Here is a 19,327-nt window from a genome sequence, read left to right on the forward strand (position 1 = left end):
ATGATTGGAGCCAGAAGTGCGAAGATGTCGTTCATACTTTGAGGCAGCATTTGACAACAGCCCCGGTGCTGGCTCAACCTGATAACACCAAGCCCTTTGAGGTTTATTGTGATGCTTCTGGTACGGGATTGGGATGTGTCTTGATGCAAGATAACATAGTAATTGCTTATGCTTCCCGAGCACTCAGACCCCATGAGCAGAACTACCCTACACATGATCTGGAATTAGCAGCTGTGGTTCATGCTCTGAAGATATGGAGACACTACTTGATGGGAGCTCACTGTAACATCTACACTGATCACAAGAGTCTCAAATACATCTTCACTCAGGCAGATCTGAACATGAGGCAGAGAAGATGGTTAGAATTAATCAAGGACTATGATTTGGAGGTGCATTACCATACTGGCAAAGCCAATGTTGTGGCAGATGCCTTGAGCAGAAAGGCCCAGTGCAATTGTATGAACATGGATGCGAGAGTTACCACACTATGTGATGAGTTGTGCAAATTGAACCTGGAAGTTGTTTCTTCTGGCGACTTAAACTATATCTCGGTGGAGCCCACATTGCAAGAGCAAATAGTCAGGGCACAAATTGAAGATAAGGGTGTTCAGGTTATCAAAGAAATGATCAAGCAGAAGGCAGAGAAATACAAGTGCTTCCGTCAGGACAGCAAGGGAATTTTATGGTTTGGAGATCGATTGGTTGTTCCCAAGGACCCTGAGCTCAGAAAGAAGATACTGGATGAAGCTCACCTTTCCAAATTCTCCATGCACCCTGGTAGCAACAAAATGTATCATGACCTCAGATCTTTATATTGGTGGACCAGGATGAAGAGGGAAATTGCCAAGTACATATCCGAGTGCGATACCTGCCAGAGAATCAAAGCCAGTCATTTGAAGGCAGCAGGCCCTTTGCAACCCCTTCCTATACCATCTTGGAAATGGGAGGACATTTGCATGGACTTTATCGTAGGATTGCCCAATACCTCCAGGCACCATGATTCCATTTGGGTTATTGTGGACAGGTTGACCAAGACGACTCATTTCTTACCTGTACACACCACCCACAGGACAGAGAAGTATGCAGAAATCTACATTGACCAGATAGTTCGTTTGCAAGGGATACCCAAGACTATAGTATCAGACAGAGGAGCACCATTTGTGGCACGATTTTGGGAACAATTGTAGGAATCACTTGGGACCCATGTAATACGAAGCTCAGCATACCATCCCCAAACAGATGGCCAGACAGAAAGGATAAACCAGATTTTGGAAGACATGTTAAGGGCATGTGTACTACACTACGGAAAGGATTGGGACAAGTGTCTTTCCTTGGCAGAGTTTTCATATAATAATAGCTACCAGTCCAGTCTAAAGATGGCACCTTTTGAAGCCTTATATGGGAGAAGGTGTAGGACCCCGCTTAATTGGTCTCAAGCAGGAGAAAGGGAAATATTTGGGCCAGATTTGGTACTTGAGGCAGAGGAAAAGGTCAGGGTTATTACAAATAACTCAGAAGCTGCTCAGGCCAGGCAAAAGAGCTATCATGACAAGAGGCGGAAGCCTCTACAGTTTGAAGTTGGAGATCATGTTTATCTTAAGGTATCACCCACCAAGGGTGTCCAGAGATTCGGGATTAAGGGCAAGTTAGCTCCTCGTTACATCGGACCCTACGAGATCAAGGAAGCTTGTGGACCCGTAGCCTATCAATTGAAGTTGCCACCCAGCATGTCAACGGTTCATGATGTGTTCCATGTATCTCAGCTGCGGAAATGTGTCCGCCTACCCACTGAAGTGCTACCTGAGCCAGACATTGAGATAGAACCAGACTTGTCCTAACAAGAGTACCCCATCAAAGTATTGGATCAGAAGGAGAGATCAACACGGGCAAGGTCAATCCGAATGTATAAGGTTTAGTGGAGTCACCATTCAGCAGAAGAAGCTACATGGGAGACTGAGGATTTTCAACGCTCTCGCTTCCCCGACTTTCTGCCCAAAGGAGTCGGTACGTAACCCCAAGACCCCACCCCCACCTACCCTTTGAATACAATTATAAGAAAAACTTAGATAACAAGGATAGTCTAAGTTGTGAAATTTTAACTTAAAAAGGGCTTCCTTCTGAAGTTGCAAAGAGAATGACATTCGAAGAGCAGTTAACTAGAGAAACTTGAGTATAAGAAAGAGTATCCCATCAACGTGCTCTCGTAGCACCCTCTAGAGGACTCTGCCTAAAATCTCGTGGCGAGATTCCTTTAAGGGGGGAGGGTTGTAACACCTCAGGTGTTACCATGGCCAGAGCACATCTATGCACTGATGACTGTGATCACATGTGGTAGAAACTTGAGAAGAACATAAGAACCTTGGAGACCATGTGTTAATCAAGATTGTTAATGACCTAAGAGCATCACTCAAGCTTTTGTGCACTTACTACCTTGGGCAAGAGGAGAGTAAACCCTAGACCTCTCTTGAACCCTATCTCCCAAAACCATGGTTGAGAGGGGGAGAGAATAAGCAAATGTGCAAATAATGAGTTAATCTTTAACCAAACTTTAAGTAACTTTATAACCAGCAAATATGGGAAGGAAATGTTGCAAAAAGACCCCTTGAGAAACCCCAAATCCCTTCCATAAGTAGAGAAAGAGCTAGAGCTCTCAAATTCCCTCTAAGTCAAAAACTACACCTAATCTAAAGATCAACCGTGTTCACCTTGAAGATGGCATCAAAACCACCTAAGTTCTATACCAAAAATGTGGCATACCACCTAGGGCACCCACTGGAAAAAGTTGAGCCCGAGACCTTGACGTTTGACATGCCTTGGCATTGTTTTTGTCGCGAGGTGGGCAGAGAGACATACCTGATTTGGCGTCCAATGATCTCCCTACCTAGGGCATATCTGCCATGGCGACTCACGGATGAGAGACAGCCCTAGGTGCCAGGAAAAGACTCACGCTGGATTTTTGCCAAGATTCACACGTTTGCGACTTGGGCGAGCTGTGGAACATGGGCAGAAGAAAACCTACACGTGTTCGACGCGCTCTGTGCACGCCAGAGCACGCCCTCGCGCGCCCCGCGTCGCGCGAAAGGCCAGCCGACGCCATGGCCCGCGCCCGCGCCTATAAAGCCCACTCAGGCGTCGACCATACCCTTCCGCGCATGCTCAACCTCACCGGAGCTCAAACTCACCGTCGGTTGCCCGTGCACGGCATGTCCGTGGCCACCCGAGCCCCTGCCGCTGTAGACCAGCCAACCCAGCCTTTCCCGACCCCGTCCAGCCCTCGGAGAAGACTGAGCACACCTCGGTGAAGCTCCTCGAGCGAGGAATCGAAGTCTGCTTCGCCGGAGAGGCCAGTCCACGGTCGCCGGAGTTCACAACCCCGCCGGAGTGCGTGGACCGGGTAATCCACCGAACCATTTTCCGATTCCTTGTGCACACAGTCTCTACATCACCCCGTGAAGTCACCGTGCCAATGGATTGAACTAGATCGCCGTGATTTGGCCGACACACCAACCGCCGACGAGGACACCCGCCTGCGCACGTGGACCGAGCGATTTCGGCCATCCCCGCCGTCGAGCCATACATCGCTGTGACCGCCAGAGCCTCTCCGAGCCAGCCCCGCCCCTCGCCGGACCTTTCTCGCCGCCGGTAAGCCGCGCCGCCCTTTTCTTTCCCGCGGGTACTGTTTACATTAGGGGAAGGACCTCGGGAAAGAAGAAGGAAAGGTTAGGGGGCTTTTTGAACTGTCGGTGACTCAAATGAATAGTAACGCGGGGGTATAACTGAGAGAGTTAGTTTGGAAATAACCCAGGGTCCTCGATGCAAAGTAGTTTTCCAGGAAACCCTTATTTAAATCTGATTTAAATTTTGACAGAACTTGAATAATCCATAACTTCTGTTTAATTCATCCAAATTTAGTCAAACCAATTTTGTCAGACTTTAAATAATGTAAACTACTTAGGAAAAATATAAAACCCTTATGTACTACAGAAAACTTTAGGGTTCTGATTTAATTATTGTTTTGGCCAAAAGCTAAATAATAAGAAGAAAAATAGTTGCACTATTTGACTAGGGTTAGGAAAATTTGGAGAAGTTTATATCCACCTACTGACATGTTTAAAAATGCTAAACCTCTCTGTCTACCCCATTAAGTTGGTTTTTGCCATTTATTTTACAATATGCTTAAGGTTAAGAAAAATAGAAAAGGTGATTTAAATAATGAACCAGAGGGCACCTCTATTTTTGTTAGAGTAATTATTCAATGTAGTTTACTAGAAAAATCTATTATACCCTGGTTTAGTATAAAATAAGTAGGTTCCCTTTTATTTTAAGAAAACAAGGAAAACTTAGAAAAACCCTACAAAAATAACCCCAAGGTGAAAACACCCCAACCCTTGGGATAATTAATGTTTTGTTATTAAGAACTTAGGAAAAATATGAAATCTGCTGTTTGACATTTTTCAAATAACAATGTAATAGAAAGTGCCTTTTTGGCATTAAACTTTAGAAAATCATAACTAAACAACCATCCCTTAGCTTTCTGTGATCTTTGGCACAGAAGCTTATTATTACTGTTAGATGCCAACAAAAATAACTTTTAGGACAAAACCCACCCCTAATTAAGAGATGTAGTGCAAAGTGGCCCATTTTACACAACTTTTGTTATTTTTGTCTAAATCATAGCCTTTTTATTTTAAACCTCAAATTCTTAGAACATGCTATAATGACCCATGGCAACCCACTGTAATTTTTATAGAATTTTTGGAAAAAAAGTTAAACCACTGTTGTAGTTCAAATCTACACTAGAAACCATAAATAGAAAATAAAGAAAGGGAAAAATGAATAATAGGAATTAGTGTCATCCTAAATCCCTTTATAACTTGTCCACTGAAATATATAAAGGCAATACCAATTCACTATGCCTAGCCCTAACAAAACCTAAACCTAGAGTGATAAGCATAAACCACTAAAAGCCACGTATGACCCAGAAACCCTAAGTTACTCATTAACTTAGTTTTTCTTCTCTTAGCATAATGTTATTAAATCCTGCATAATCATGACATACATGTTCATTGCATTTCGATAGACTGTAACCTTGCTGACGGAGAGTACATCCTCGTGCCGGAGCAAGGAGCTGCTCAGGAGGTAGCCCCGGATCCAGCACCCGAGCCTCCACCAGAGGATCTGCCTGCCACAGCCTTGGAAGGCAAGCCCCGGTTTATGCATAACCTGTTAATTATGCTATTTTAATATACTTAATGATTGTAGGATTGATTGTGCACTTAAGTGTAGGAGTTGTTTGAAACCCTAGTTGCATGATCTCAGGAATCCCATTCAGATGAATACTAGTATGCTAAGTCGAGTAGCTGCTTTATTAATTAGGAGCTCGGTAGAAGTCGAGTGATTTTTCTAGCACTCGCGCGAGGACAGGAATTGGCTGTATCCACTTTCTTATCATATTGATGTTGGTTTGTGGGCAACAATCCATGGGGATTGGTTGTCTACAGGATAAAAATTGGAATAAGGATTAAGGTGTGGTACCGTGAGTCAAGCGTTTGAACGTACTAAGCACATGCCGAGAAATATGGTAAATCGGTAAGCCTAGTACCTGATTGAACCTGGCAGTAGACTTTACCCCTCACGCGACCTGAGACGTGGTCTCCCATTCTGGTTATGGTGGGTACTAGTGCGGTCACTGCACGACGGTAGTCGGGGTCAGTGAGGCATTGTACGCCAAGGCGGTGAGCCCTGATCTGCTGACGGGGAATCGATGGGGACGGTTGATGTGTATGGGGACGGAGTGCCCCTACATGTCGTGTGTTTAGGTTTACCTTGCAAGGATGAAAACTCGATTCGAATCGTCTGCTTCTCGCAGCTAATGAGACTGCTTGATCCATGCTGCTACATTGAGTAACAAGTGGAAATGTGATGAGTTGACAAAAGAGGTTGATTGCTAAAATATTTTATATCATGTATGAGTAGATAGTACACTTTTAGCCTTAAGAGAGTCACACTTAAATTTGACAAAGTTAAAACTTGACTTAGAAACTCAGCTAGTGCTTTTGGCAACCAAACCCCACAGCCAAACAACTGCATGTCTAGAGGTAGAGGAGTAGACTCCTCACACCGGGTAAGTCTAGCTGAGTATTAGTATACTCAGCCTTGCTTGTGGCATAATTTTACAGGTTCTCTGCAGGACATGGTTGCTGGAGTGACTTGGCCGTCCATCTTGCCACCGGGTTGGACTGTCGAGTGGGACCCTACCTCGGTTGAGGAGGAGCATGAGGAGTGATGGGACAGGCTTCCCCATCTCTCTGTTTATTTACCGTTAGTTTTATTCCGCTGCACTTCGAACAATGATGACTACTTCTGCAAAACTCCGATGATGATGTAATAATTTAATACTCCTTAATGCATGGTTTTATGCTTTATTGTATCTGCTCTGTGACTCACCATCGAGTGAGATTGTGGTACTTGATCCTGTCAGTGGCCTTGTCGGACTAGATCCGAGGGATTGACGGGTTATTCCCATTTAAGTGTGGTCTAGCCTCTAAGGCAGGACTTAGGCACTTAAGTTGGAATAATTCGGGCAGTTCCGCCACAAGGCGGGGGTCCGGTGCTGACACGTGTCCGGACCATACCACGAGCGCTCCCACTCTCCGCTCAGGCGGAGACCCGATGCTGCCACGAGGCCTACTGCCCGTGACGTAAGCCAGCGGATGGAGCCAGATGTAAGGCCTCTGGGCCGCGGATTTATTGCGGAGGAGGCGCGCCGCCTGTCAAGCTGGCAGGTGATGTGCCGCCTCAGCATTAAATACGCCTTGTCTACTCCACTGACAAGCGATGTGCCGCCTCAACATTTAATGTGCCCTGTCCACTCTACTGACGGACGGCGGCCAGGCCATCCTGCAGGCGGCGTGCCCGTCCGCTCCGGTGGCAGGCAGTACGCCCGTGTTGTGGCATACATTGTGCTCATCATCACTCGTACGTTGCCAGTGAAGCTTCCGCTGCACGCCGATACTACGTAGGCTACGGATATCAGGGCACAAGGAGATTGCACTGGCAACCGGCATTAGTTGCTCCAAGTATTACATCCGTTATGTCCCTGGGCCCGCATGTCGGGGCTCAACACCCTTGTATGTGCCCCCTTCAGCTATAAAAGGGGAGGCACGCAACGCTACAACTGAAGCAGACTAAAGCTCACTTAGACCCAGCTCAGGCTCACAAGTTCATACAAGCTCTCTAGCTCAATACATCACATAGTGGAGTAGGGTATTACGCTCCGGCGGCCCGAACCACTCTAAACCCTTGTGTGTTCTTGTGTTCGTTCTTCACTTAGCAGACAGGCAAAAAGCTTAGGCCCCTCCTCATCTTAGGATTTAGGGCGGGTGCGTTCCGCCACCCGACCGGATAATTTCCTCTTTGACATTTGGTGTGCCAGGTAGGGGCTTAGGCTTTAGGTTTTTGCTTGTTTTCTTGCTCAGCATGATGGTGCAAATCGTGGAGCACCGCGCTGAGACTTCGGTGGATTTTCTGATGGAGGAAGAAGCTGCTTCTTCCACGCCACAGGTTCCCAACCGCCCAATGCCGGGCATTGCTGCTGCGCACGCTGCACAGCCGCATACAACCACGCAGATATCCCGGACTCCATCGAGGGCCGCTCCGGGGGCGTTGTCTGCGGCCAGGGAGTTGTTGCACCACCCCCCAAGCTCCACGGCCTCACTAGGGGCCATGAAGCAGTGGCGTGACGACGTCGACCGACTGCTCGGCATGGCGCACTCCGACTCGACCAGGTCGAGGCCATGGTCATCCCGGCGCCAACATGAGGTGACGGCGTCTGTGCGCTCACCTTCGGTGAGGGGTGCACAGACCAACGACGTCCGAGCAGAACTCAACCGCAGGCGTGCGGGAGAGGATGCTCGAGTCTCTCTAGAGAGGGCGCGTGAGCGCCGGCAAAACATTGAGGGTCGCAACCTCGATCAAGATTTTGCTGCGGTAGCACCACAGACCCCCAGCGGGCGCTCGGATCAAGGCAGGTGTCCTGTTAGCTGGCGTGGGCTGTGCCACGCTCGCGGACCATCTCCGCGCGGTGACCTGGCCACCCAAGTTCCGGCCGCACTAGCCGGAGAAGTACGACGGTATGTCCAACCCGTCGAAATTCTTGCAGGTGTACGTCACCGCCATTACGGCAACAAGTGGAGACACCGACGTAATGGCAACATATTTTCATGTTGCCTTGTCTGGGCCTACCCGGACTTGGCTCATGAACCTTACCCCAGGATCAATCTACTCCTGGGAAGAGCTCTACACGAGGTTCGCAACGAACTTCGCCAGTGCTTACTAGCGGCATGGCGTGGAGGCTCACCTCCATGCACTGAAGCAGGAGCCTGGGGAAACTCTCTGGACTTTCATCTCCCGCTTCACCAGGGTACGAGGGACTATACCCCGTATCTCCGACGCTTCCATCATCACCGCCTTCCGCCAAGGGTTTAGGGTTTAGGGGGTGCGTGATGAAAAAATGCTGGAGAAGTTGGCCACGCATGACGTGGAAACTGTCACCACGCTTTTTGCTCTGGCCGACAAGTGTGCCAGGGCTACCGAGGGCCGTGCATGGCACTCGGCACCACAGACCAGGGTTGCCCAGACGAGTGGCTCGGGTGCTGTCTCTCAGGACGGCAAAAAGAAAAAGAAGAAGAACCGAGGCTCCGAGAGGCCGTCGTCTGCTGCTCCGGTCATCGCACCTGCGACTAGGGGCCGAAACGAGCGCAACAAGCGCCCGCGGCCGTAGAGGGGTAACAACGGCTAATGCCCTGTACACCCCAACTGTCGCCATAGCACCGCGGAGTGTCGCGAGATCATCGAACTCGTGAAGCGCGTCAGCGAACGGCGTGAGCAGACCTCCAAGGACGGCTCCCCTCCTCATTGCCGACCTGGCAAGGAAAGAGTCGACAGCGGCGAGGTGGCCGTGGGAGAACCGGACCTCGGGTATCAGTCACCCGAGGGGTCCTGAAGGACATTTTCACCGGAGACTCCAACTCCGGCGATGACAACTAGTCAGGCGATCGGGGAGACCACGTCCTTCCTGGTCTACGGGGCCGAAGCATGTCTTCCCCTGGAAACCTTTATGGGCTCCTCACAGGTCCAGTATTCTAACGAATCTGTGCAAGAGCGGCCACAGTGTAAGGATGTGGACTCTTTCCCTTGCACGCAGGGGGCAAGCAGCGACCTGAAATGCACGTTGCAACCAGGTGCCCAGGCGCTACTAACGGTTCGTGCATAGTAGGGAACCCTGGGTCGAGACCTAGCCCTATGGCGAGTACTGAACCAAGAAGGGTCCCATAAACTCTCCCCTAGCTGGGAAGGACCCTTCAAGGTGACGGAAATGTGCCGACGCGGGGGTAACCACCTTGCTACAGCTGGAGTACCTCTTCCTAACCCTTGGAGCATCTCTGTAAGTTCTATCCATAGGAGCAAGTCTGAGGGGTTGAGTTTTTCTCCCTTTTGTAACTAGGTTGTGCATACATGTGCGCCAGCCCAGTGAGGTCTGCCCTCATAAGCCCGGGCTGTTGGCCTGCACGCATGCATGTCGAGTTATAAAGAGAAGATTTACCCCCTCGGATGTGCTTCTATGACAGTTTTTTCCTCCAGTCTCCATGGATTTATCCTGCAGTTTCCGGATATTATTTTTTATCTAACCCACCCTTGCAGTTCCCATCTGTTCCGGCATGATGACATCAGAATTGAGTAGCCAGGCCTACAGTTTAGGACCCCTCTACGAAAGCAGGGGATCCGGTAGCCTGGGGGTCGGTTCTAAAGAACAGGAGCTCGTTCCATGGGGTGGTCCAGAGTAGTGTAGCCGCTTAGCCTGGTTTCGTACCCAAAGCCTGCACACTCCACCACTCTGTGACAGACACCCTAGTATTCGGAGCTATAGTCCTGTGGGTCCGACAACCTGGGGTCTGGCTCTAAAGAATGGATACTTGTCTCCTAGGGTGGTCCGAAGCCATGTAGCCGCTTAGCCTGGTCCCGTACCATAAGCATGCACGCTCCATCACTCTGCGACAGGTGTCCTAGTATTTGGAACCACGGTCCAGGGGGTCCGGACTCACAACTTGGCTTCCCAGACTAAAACCTGCAGGTCCCGTGCATGTATCAAAGGATGGCTAATGTCAAACGATGGGTCCTTTGGGTGTACTGCTAATGCTCCCTAGCCGAAGCTGTGTTCAGGTCCAGGTCCCAGTCGAGGCTGCCTCCTGGGGGCCGTTGCCAACTCTTTTAGGTATGCTGGTATCCAGTCTCGATGCGTCGAGCCTACATCCAGGGGGCCAGGTACCAGGGAGGAGTCGGCAACGCCACACACAATAGGGGCAAATAGTATGCAGATAATACTAATACTGCTCGATAAGTAGTACTCAAAAAGTACCTTACAAAAACAAAGTTATTAAATCCGCCTTCAAGCGAGGCCCTAGCCATATGTCTATAGGTATGACCTACTCGACATCAGTAGGGTCGAGCTTAAAGCGCGCGGACGCCATCTCCACGGCGTACGACGTCTTGTATGACCCCCCGGGCGGCGTCCTCAGTAGCCAGGCCAGCGATCACCATCGGAGGCGGCACCGAAGCCATCAAAGCCAAAGAGATGGAGCCGTAGCACGGCTCGCTTCCCACCCCAAGGAGTTGAGGGCGCGAGGGATGGAGCCGCAGCTCAGCCCGCTGTCCACCTTCACGAGGCTGGTGAACATCCTTCCCCCCAAATGCTTGAAGAAGAAGCGGGAAGGAGCGTCACCCCCACGGACATCCTGCGGAGGTAGGCGATGATGGCCGCCTGAAGGATGAAGCAGGGCGTGAAGTGCTGAGGTTGGAGGCCAACCTCCTTCAGCAGCAGCACGATGAAAGGCGGGATCGGCAGCACCAACCCGCTAGGTTGGTTGGAGATGAAGAACACAAACTCTCCAGCGGCGAGATTGCCATGAGGAGAGGCACCGACACAGATCCTTCCGGCGAACGCCGGCGCACCCCATCCAAACAGGTTGCGCACCAAGTTGAGTGCCACCTCGGGCTGGAGGCGCTCGGGAGGGTCTAGCAAGGCCATGGCGGCTACGATGGCAGAAGAGCGCAGAGAACTCAAGGGCAGCAGGGCACTGCAAGTGCAGAGAACTCGAGGGAGTCCCCTTTTTAAAGAGAGATTCCCCCAACCGACGCCCCGAAGCACCACAGAAGACCTCGCCCGATGCGCGCAATCTCTGACACGGGGGCCCAGGCCCACGAGTCATACTCTTCGGGCATCAGCCTCCGTGTGCGGCGAAGGCAAACCGCCGCGTGAAGAGCACGCCACCGCCCGCGGTAGTGCACCTCGTCACCTCCACCGAAAGTAGCGGACCGGTCTCTGGCATGGGGGCCCGGGCCCACGAGTCATACTCTTCAAGCATCGACCTCCGTGTGCGGAGAAGACAAATCGCCGCATGAGGAGTATGCCACCGTCCGCGGTAGTGTGCCTCTTCAACTCCGCCGAAAGCAGCGGCCCAGCCTCTGACACGGGGGCCCAGGCCCATGAGTCATACTCTTCGGGCGTCGGCCTCCGTGTGCGAGGAAGGCGAACCGCCGTGTGAGGAGCACGCCACCGCCTACGGTAGTGTGCCTCTTCACCTTCGCTGAAACCAACAGCCCAGCCTCTGACACGGGGGCCTGGGCCCACGAGTCATCCTCCTTGGGTGCCGGTTCCTGGGTGCAGAGAAGTCGAACCGCCACTCGCGCCAGTACCGCGCCCCCTCAGGGCCACCGCAGAGGACGGAGAAGGTGAATTTTCAAAACCAATGCAGCGGTATTGAGGCACCCCGCGCGTGGCCCAGCAAAACCATCAAGTGCGGATCTCACGGGTCAGTCAGCCGTGAGGACAGGCGTGGCAGTTGGCGTGACCGAGGGCGGACTGGCAGTAATTATGCCAGCGAGCACACATAAGCAGCGCGGCAACCGACAATCCAGCTTTGGCCCCACCTGCAAGCTCGTATCCTCCCCTAAGGCGGGCCCGGGGGCCACTGTCAGTACCCTGGAATAGGGGTACCCGTTACTACAGTATGAAGGCACGGCGTCCACGTGGCTATGTTTAGTCGAGCGGTGAACAACACCCGACCCCTCCACGTGGGCAGCTCCGGGGCCGCCACATGGCCAGAGGAGATGATATACTCCAAGGTGGCGACAGTGGGTCCGGACCCCCATGGGAAAGTGCCGGACCCCTGGATGCACAGCCCGGACTTCCTGGCGGGGTTCAAGACCTCGACAGGTACAAACCAGACCTCCAGGACGGGTCCCGGACCCCTCAGGAGGGGTCCGGGCTACTCACAGTAGGGCCCCAGGATTCCAAGGAAAAGAATACCTAGGCCTCAATCAAGGCCAGGCGGGGGTCCGGTGCTGACACGTGTCCGGACCATACCGCGAGCGCTCCAACTCCCCGCTTAGGCGGAGACCTGATGCTGCCACGAGGCCTACTGCCCGTGACGTAAGCCAGCGGGCGGAGCCAGATGTAAGGTGTGACACCCCAGGTGTCAGTTTCGTGTTACGCCGGGAGATTTATCCCAATCTCGGATGCTCAGTAAAAATTTCTATTTCTCGATCGTGCCTATCTCTGTTCATCAGGCTTTCTCTTGGAAGTTCACCGAATTCAGAGTTAATCGATCGCGAGAAACAACCAATTTTGGAGCGTGTTAAAACTTTTAATTCTCGGAACTAATGCAGACTCGAAGATCATTCTCGAATTATAAATCTCGTCTGAAGCTCTTTAAATCAAACTCTCGACGACTGTTATCTGATCTGAGCCCGAATCTAATTCCTCGAAACTTCGATCTATGTTCGACTATTTTATCCGGGTCCGTATTCTCCAACGGGATACTCAGTATGTCGCCCTCTAATTAATTCTTATCCGACTCGACTTCATACCTCTGTGTTCGATCCCGATTTAAAAATCAACATCGGCGATGATTTTAAATGTCGAGATTTGTCTCTTTCAATCAAAAATCCGAAAGCTGGTCGTATCCCGAGACAATTTATTTTCGAATCACGCGTAGGTAATTATTTTCGAGCGAAGTCAAATTAGACTCTCGTCGAATTAATCGCTCAATTGTCCATTTGCCGAAACTCTAATTCGCTCTGTTCTCTGTAGAAACGAATTCCGCGGGAGCATTTTTATTCGAAAAAATAATTTAGCGCAGCTCGATTCGTGTTTTGGGCCAGCCCAACCCAGCCCATTTGGAACCCTAACCCTAGGACTTCTCTATAAATAGAAGTGCCTCCCCTTGCAAATTGGAAAATTTGCATCTACTCCCCTAGCCGCCACTCTCTCTTCTCCCTCTTTTCCCACGCACCTTCTTCCTCCCTGCTTCACTTCACGGCAGCAAGCATGGACGTGGCTCTCTCCCCACGGCCGGACCTCTTCTCCTCTTCCTGGCGAGCAGCAGCCCCTTCCTCCCTCGCTCGGCCGTCCTCCTCCTTCTCTGCTTCGTGTGCGCAGGAGCAGAAGCTCCTTGGGAGCACGCTGACGCCTCTGCTCGGCCAGCAGCCATGGACGCCTCCTGCCACTGCTCCAAATGGCGAGCTCCACATCTGCATGGAGCCGAGCTCTCCCATCTCCACCAGCCGGCTCTCCTTCCTCCTTCCCCCTTCTTTCCCATGGCCGAGCCCTAGCTCCGGCCAGCAGTTTTGAGCGCCCTTTCTCCACTGCATCTGCCTTCCTCTGCTGTCCACGGTGAGCAACCCAGCAGCCGAGCGCTCCACTGTTGAAGCTCCCTCGACGGCGCCCTTTCTTCTCCCCCCCATGGCCACAAGCAGCTCGCCCCTTTCCTCCAGCCACGCCCTCCCTGTTCTCCATGTCGTTGGGTTGCCGGAAGCTGCTCCCTTCATCTCCGCAGCGCAGGGCGCCCCTGTGCTCCTCTCTCGGCCGCGAGCCCTCTGCCGATGCCTCCTCTCTGCTGCTGCGCAGTGTGCCGTTGACGCTCTCTGTGTGCTCGACGAAGTGCGCAGCAAGCCACGCGTCGTCGATTTCCTGCAGCAGCCCCGGCGTCTCCGCGCTCTGTGGGCTCGCTGTTTTTTTAAAGCGCAGTGAACAGCACACCGTCGACACTCGCCGGTTGTTTGCTGTTTTTGCGCAGCCCCATCGTCGTCGCCGTTCACCCCGGTGAGACCGCGACGCTCCGTGTTTGATTCCGGATCGACATTATTTTCCTATGATTAATTATGTATGTGTGCTGCTTTGTTTTATTTTTGTGGAGGAGAGAACCTCGTGTTTTGCGTGGAGAAGAAGGCAAGCCGCTCGACGCTCGTCGATGTGCGGAGCTATACACAAATCGGAATCGCCATCGTCCTCACAAACACCGTTTGGGTTTGTTTATGGTGAGTCGATGCATATCGCTCTCGATCGACTCGATTAATTATTTTGAATGGATGTGTGTAAAATGTTTCGATTATGCGCATTGGTAGGATCGCGTTTGCGATTGGAGAACAAGAGGTTAATTGATGTGCGCGATTTGTAGTTGTCTAATTATGTTTTGGTCGATAATGTGCATGTGGTTATATGTGTGTGAAAAGTATAATTGTTTTATGCAATGTGATGGGATTCATGATTATATAGGGAGTATATTTATTGATGTGACGAGTAGTTTAGAAAATGCTAGTTGTGTAGAGGATGAATTATTAAAACATGAGTATCGGAGTTCATATATTAGTGGTCGCACCATATTGATTGAAGTGTCTCGAGTGCACGCCACCATATGGTTGTATGCGAGACAAGGTTATGCACAGGATGAGTTTAGTAAAAATCCATTGGTGTCACTAGTGTTAAGTTGAGATTTATTTGCGCATGGGAAGTAACAATGTGTTTAATACTTAGAACTCTTAGTCGTTAGTAGAAATTGTTTGGGCTTATGTAGAGAGGTGATGACATGCCGTAAGTAGCCATGACTTCCTCTATAATTATAAGTCGAGTCTATACGCGTTAGGCGTTCCTTAAAGTGTGATTCGCAAATAAGTGTATTTTGTGTAGTGTGGATTGATTGTGAGTGCATGTGTCGCAAGAAAAGAATTAGTGCGCATATAGGCGATGAATGAGTGTGATGAAATGGTGACATGCCTTCGTAGTCATCATGTCGTCGGTTGGTGACCTAACTGAAGGTCGTAGAGAAAGGTCGATTGCTTGTGTGTTATTATTGTCACCTTGTGGATCTGTATGATTTGCAACGTGAAGTAGTAGGCTCTGCATGTGATGCTAGATGTCTAGGTAGACGTTCTCGAATTGTGGTGCTCGGACCGTCGAGATGAAGGTTAAGTCGGTCGATGCCGATTAAGTAGTTAAATTGATTAAGGGAATAATCATGGGGTTAAACTAGAAACTAGTGTTCTCGCACCCGTTCGGGATGTTGTAGTCTAAATGCGTATGTTTATGATCGTGGATGAAAAGTAGTAGTGCTCAGGTGATGTCTAAATTAAAATGCAAACTATTGGTGAAAAGCGCTTCGATATTGATTGTTATAGATAATGCATTGTTAATTGAGTATGGTACTTTTAGTGCGCAAAATAACTTGTATAAAAATTAGTAAGTCTACATGTTAGTTCTCACTTAGTTATTTTAACTCTAACAATTGTCAAAGTGTTAGAATGATTTAAGTCTCTAGAACATGGCAATTCTTGAATTGTATAGGAGCTGAAATTTATTAATTTCTGTTTTGGGCTGCACGCACTATTTTAGTTGTGCTGCATGTTTGATGAACCAAATTGTGTTTTCTGTAGATATGTGCTATAGAAAAGTGGTAGATAACTTTATTATCTTGCTGGTGTTAAAATTTGACAGCCATAGGTCTGACAGTTTAGGAGTTATGCTTTTTACAAATTCAGTAACTGAATCTGTCCAATTTCTGTACAGATTTCAGAGACTGTACTGTTTGCTTAAGTTAATGTTTGAATCAGTCCTTGTAGATTATAAGAAAGTTGTAGATGCTTTTCTTATCTTGCTTGTGTTAAAATTTCATAACTATAGGCCTGACGGTTTAAGAGTTATGAATTTTACAAACTGGTTGTTGTGTTCTGTCCACTGTCAGAACAGATTTCGAAAACTGTAATGTTTGATTTAGTTAAACCTGGAATCACTTCTTGGTGATTATAAAAGTAATGTAGTGCTTTTACTGAGCTTTTCAAAAAGTCTTGGATCACTATTTTTGGTGGTCTGAATATTAAGTTATGTATGTTTAACGTGTGAAGACTGAATCTGACCAGTTTTGGACAGCACAGTTTTCATAGTGTATTTTACCCTTGATACATACTGAACCAGCCAGAGATGTTTATAAATAATTTGTAAACAATTTTATTACCTTTCCAGAAAGTCTAGGATCATCTTGTTTGGATGTCTGAATCTTCAGTTATGAATTTTTAAAGTCACAAGTCTGAATCTGTCCAAATCTGGACAGAGCTGTTGTATTAGCACTTTTTAACCTTGCTAAGTGTTGAATCATGCCGAAGTGAAAATACCAAAGTTGTAGAGCACGTTTTAAGCTTTTCAGAAAGTCCTAGTTTGTTATTTTTGGGTTAATATTTGAAAAGTTATGATTAAAACAAGTAGCTGCTGTGCTGCTGTCCTAAAAATCTGCAAATGCGTTTTGATTGTTTAGTTCACCCTTCTCGCTAAAAATGTTTGGTTTGCTCTTAAGTAATGTAGACTTGCCATAGCTAAGCTAAAGATGACATGTGTGTATTGTTTTATATGTTTCTTCTTTAGTTGATTGTGATATAGAATTTCCATAGACATTGATGCCTACGTCATCGGTTAAACTTGTGTTGGATGTTTTTGTGTGCTTAATAGAAGAACTAATGAAAAGCCGTAGCTAATTAAATAAATGTTCATACGTGTGATGTCCTGTTTGTGTTGGTTAATTATAGGTAGTAATCGTCGTCCTTCCAGTGGTATTGATGTGATGCGCTCGATGAAGTGTAGATAGCTAATGCTAGCATATGGTTGTTTACGGTGTCTTAAAATTAAGTGTCTACCTCCCTACCGTGTATCTTTATATATCTTGTGCTACTTTCATTTTATTCATACATATGTATCTTGCATCTCATTTAGGACCGAGAGATGATGATCGTGCAAGTGATGTGGTGTCAACCACAAGATGCAGTTGGTGGATGACCTGAAGAATGATGGGCATGACCAGTAGATGCTCGCCAAGCGAGTACCTCCCCCGGCAAACACTACCTGAGTGTTAAATTAAAGGCAAGCCCCGGTTTTATGCATAACCGTTTATATATGCTATTTTACTACACTTAATGTTTGTAGGCTTGTATTGTGCACTTAAGTGTAGGAGTTGCCTGAAACCCTAGTTGCACGAACTCGGGATTCCTTTGAGATGGATACTAGTATGCTAGGTCGAGTAGCTGCTTTAATAATTAGGGATCTCGGTAGAAGTCGAGTGATTTTTCTAGCACTCGCGCGAGGTCAGGAATTGATTGTATCCACTTTGATAACAGAATAATGATGGTCTGTGGAAACGGATCCATGGGGATGCGTGGTCTACGAGATGAAATTGGAATAAGGATTAACGTGCGGATACCTGTGTCAAGCATTTGAATGTACTAAACATATGCCGAGAAATATGGTAAATCGGTAAGCCTAGTACCTGATTGAACCTGGCAGCAGATTGCCCTCCTCACGCGACCTGAGACGTGGTCTCCCATTCTGGTTATGGTGGGTACAAGTGCGGTCACTGCACGACGGCGGTCGGGGTCAGTGAGGCATTGTACGCCAAGGCGGTGAGCCCCTCTCTGCTGATGGGGAATCGATGGGGACGGTTGATGTGTGTGGGGACGGAGTGCCCCTACATGTCGTGTGTTTAGGTTTACCTTGCAAGGATAAAAACTCGATTCGAATCGTCTGCTTCTCGCAGCTAATGAGACTGCTTGATCCATTGTACTGCATTGAGTAATAAGTGGAAATGAGGTGACTGGCAAAAAGATGTTGATTGCTTAAAAATGTTTGATATCATGTATGAGTAGCTAGGTACTCATCTAGTTTAAAAAGGATCATACTAAAACTTGAAAAGCTAAAACTTGATTTTAGACTCAGCTAGTGCTTTTGGCAAACCAAACCCCTCAGCCAAATAGCTGCATGTCTAGAGGTAGAGGAGTAGACTCCTCACACCGGGTAAGTCTAGCTGAGTATTAGTATACTCAGCCTTGCTTGTGGCACAATTTTTGCAGGTACTTCTTAGGATGATTTGTTGCTGGTGTGACTTGGTCTCCATCCCTGCCACCGGGATAGATGGTCAAGTGGGTTACTGCTTCCGCAGGAGAGGACCAGGAGGAGTAGCGTGGCCAGGCTTCGCCATGTTACTCGGTTTTCTCCGTTAGTTGTTTCCGCTGCATTAAAATTTATGGTTATTATTTCTGAAACTCCGATAATGTAATCACTATGATACTTATTAAATTTGTGGTATTATGTTTTATTGTATTTCTCTGTGCCTCACCTTCGTGTGAGCTAGTGGTATTCGATCCTGGTTAAGTGGCTTTATCGGACTAGATCCGAGGGACTGACGGGTTATTCCTATTTAAGTGTGGTCTAGCCTCTAAGGCGGGACTTAGGCACTTAAATTGGAATAATTCGGGCGGTTCCGTCACATAAGGCCTCTGGGCCGCGTATTTATTGCGGAGGAGGCGCGCCGCCTGTCAAGCTGGTAGGTGATGTGCCGCCTCAGCATTAAATACGCCCTGTGTACTCCACTGACAAGCGATGTGCGGCCTCAGCATTAAATGTGCCCTGTCTACTCTGCTGACGGGCGGCGGCCAGGCCATCCTGTAGGCGGCGTGCCTATCCGCTCCGGTGGCAGGCAGTACGCCTGTGCTGCAGCATACACTGTGCTCATCATCACTCGTACGTTGCTAGTGAAGCTTCCGCTGCACGCTGATACTATGCAGGCTGTGGATATCAGGGCGCAAGGAGATTGCACTGGCGACCAGCATTAGTTGCTCCAAGTATTACATCCGTTATGTCCCTGGGCCCGCATGTCGGGGCTCATAACCCTTGTACATGCCCCCTTCAGCTATAAAAGGGGAGGCACACAACGTTACAACTCAAGCAGACTAAAGCTCACTTAGACCCAGCTCAGGCTCATAAGTTCATACAAGCTCTCAAGCTCAATACATCACACAGTGGAGTAGGGTATTACGCTCCGGCGGCCCGAACCACTCTAAACCCTTGTGTGTTCTTGTGTTCGTTCTTCTCTTAGCAGAGAAGCAAAACGCTTAGGCCCCTTCTCATCTTAGGATTTAGGGCGGGTGCGTTCCGCCACCCGGCCGGAGAATT

The sequence above is a fragment of the Zea mays genome, chromosome 6, assembly GCF_902167145.1.
Source record: "Zea mays cultivar B73 chromosome 6, Zm-B73-REFERENCE-NAM-5.0, whole genome shotgun sequence".
NCBI classification, from domain to species: Eukaryota; Viridiplantae; Streptophyta; class Magnoliopsida; order Poales; family Poaceae; genus Zea; species Zea mays.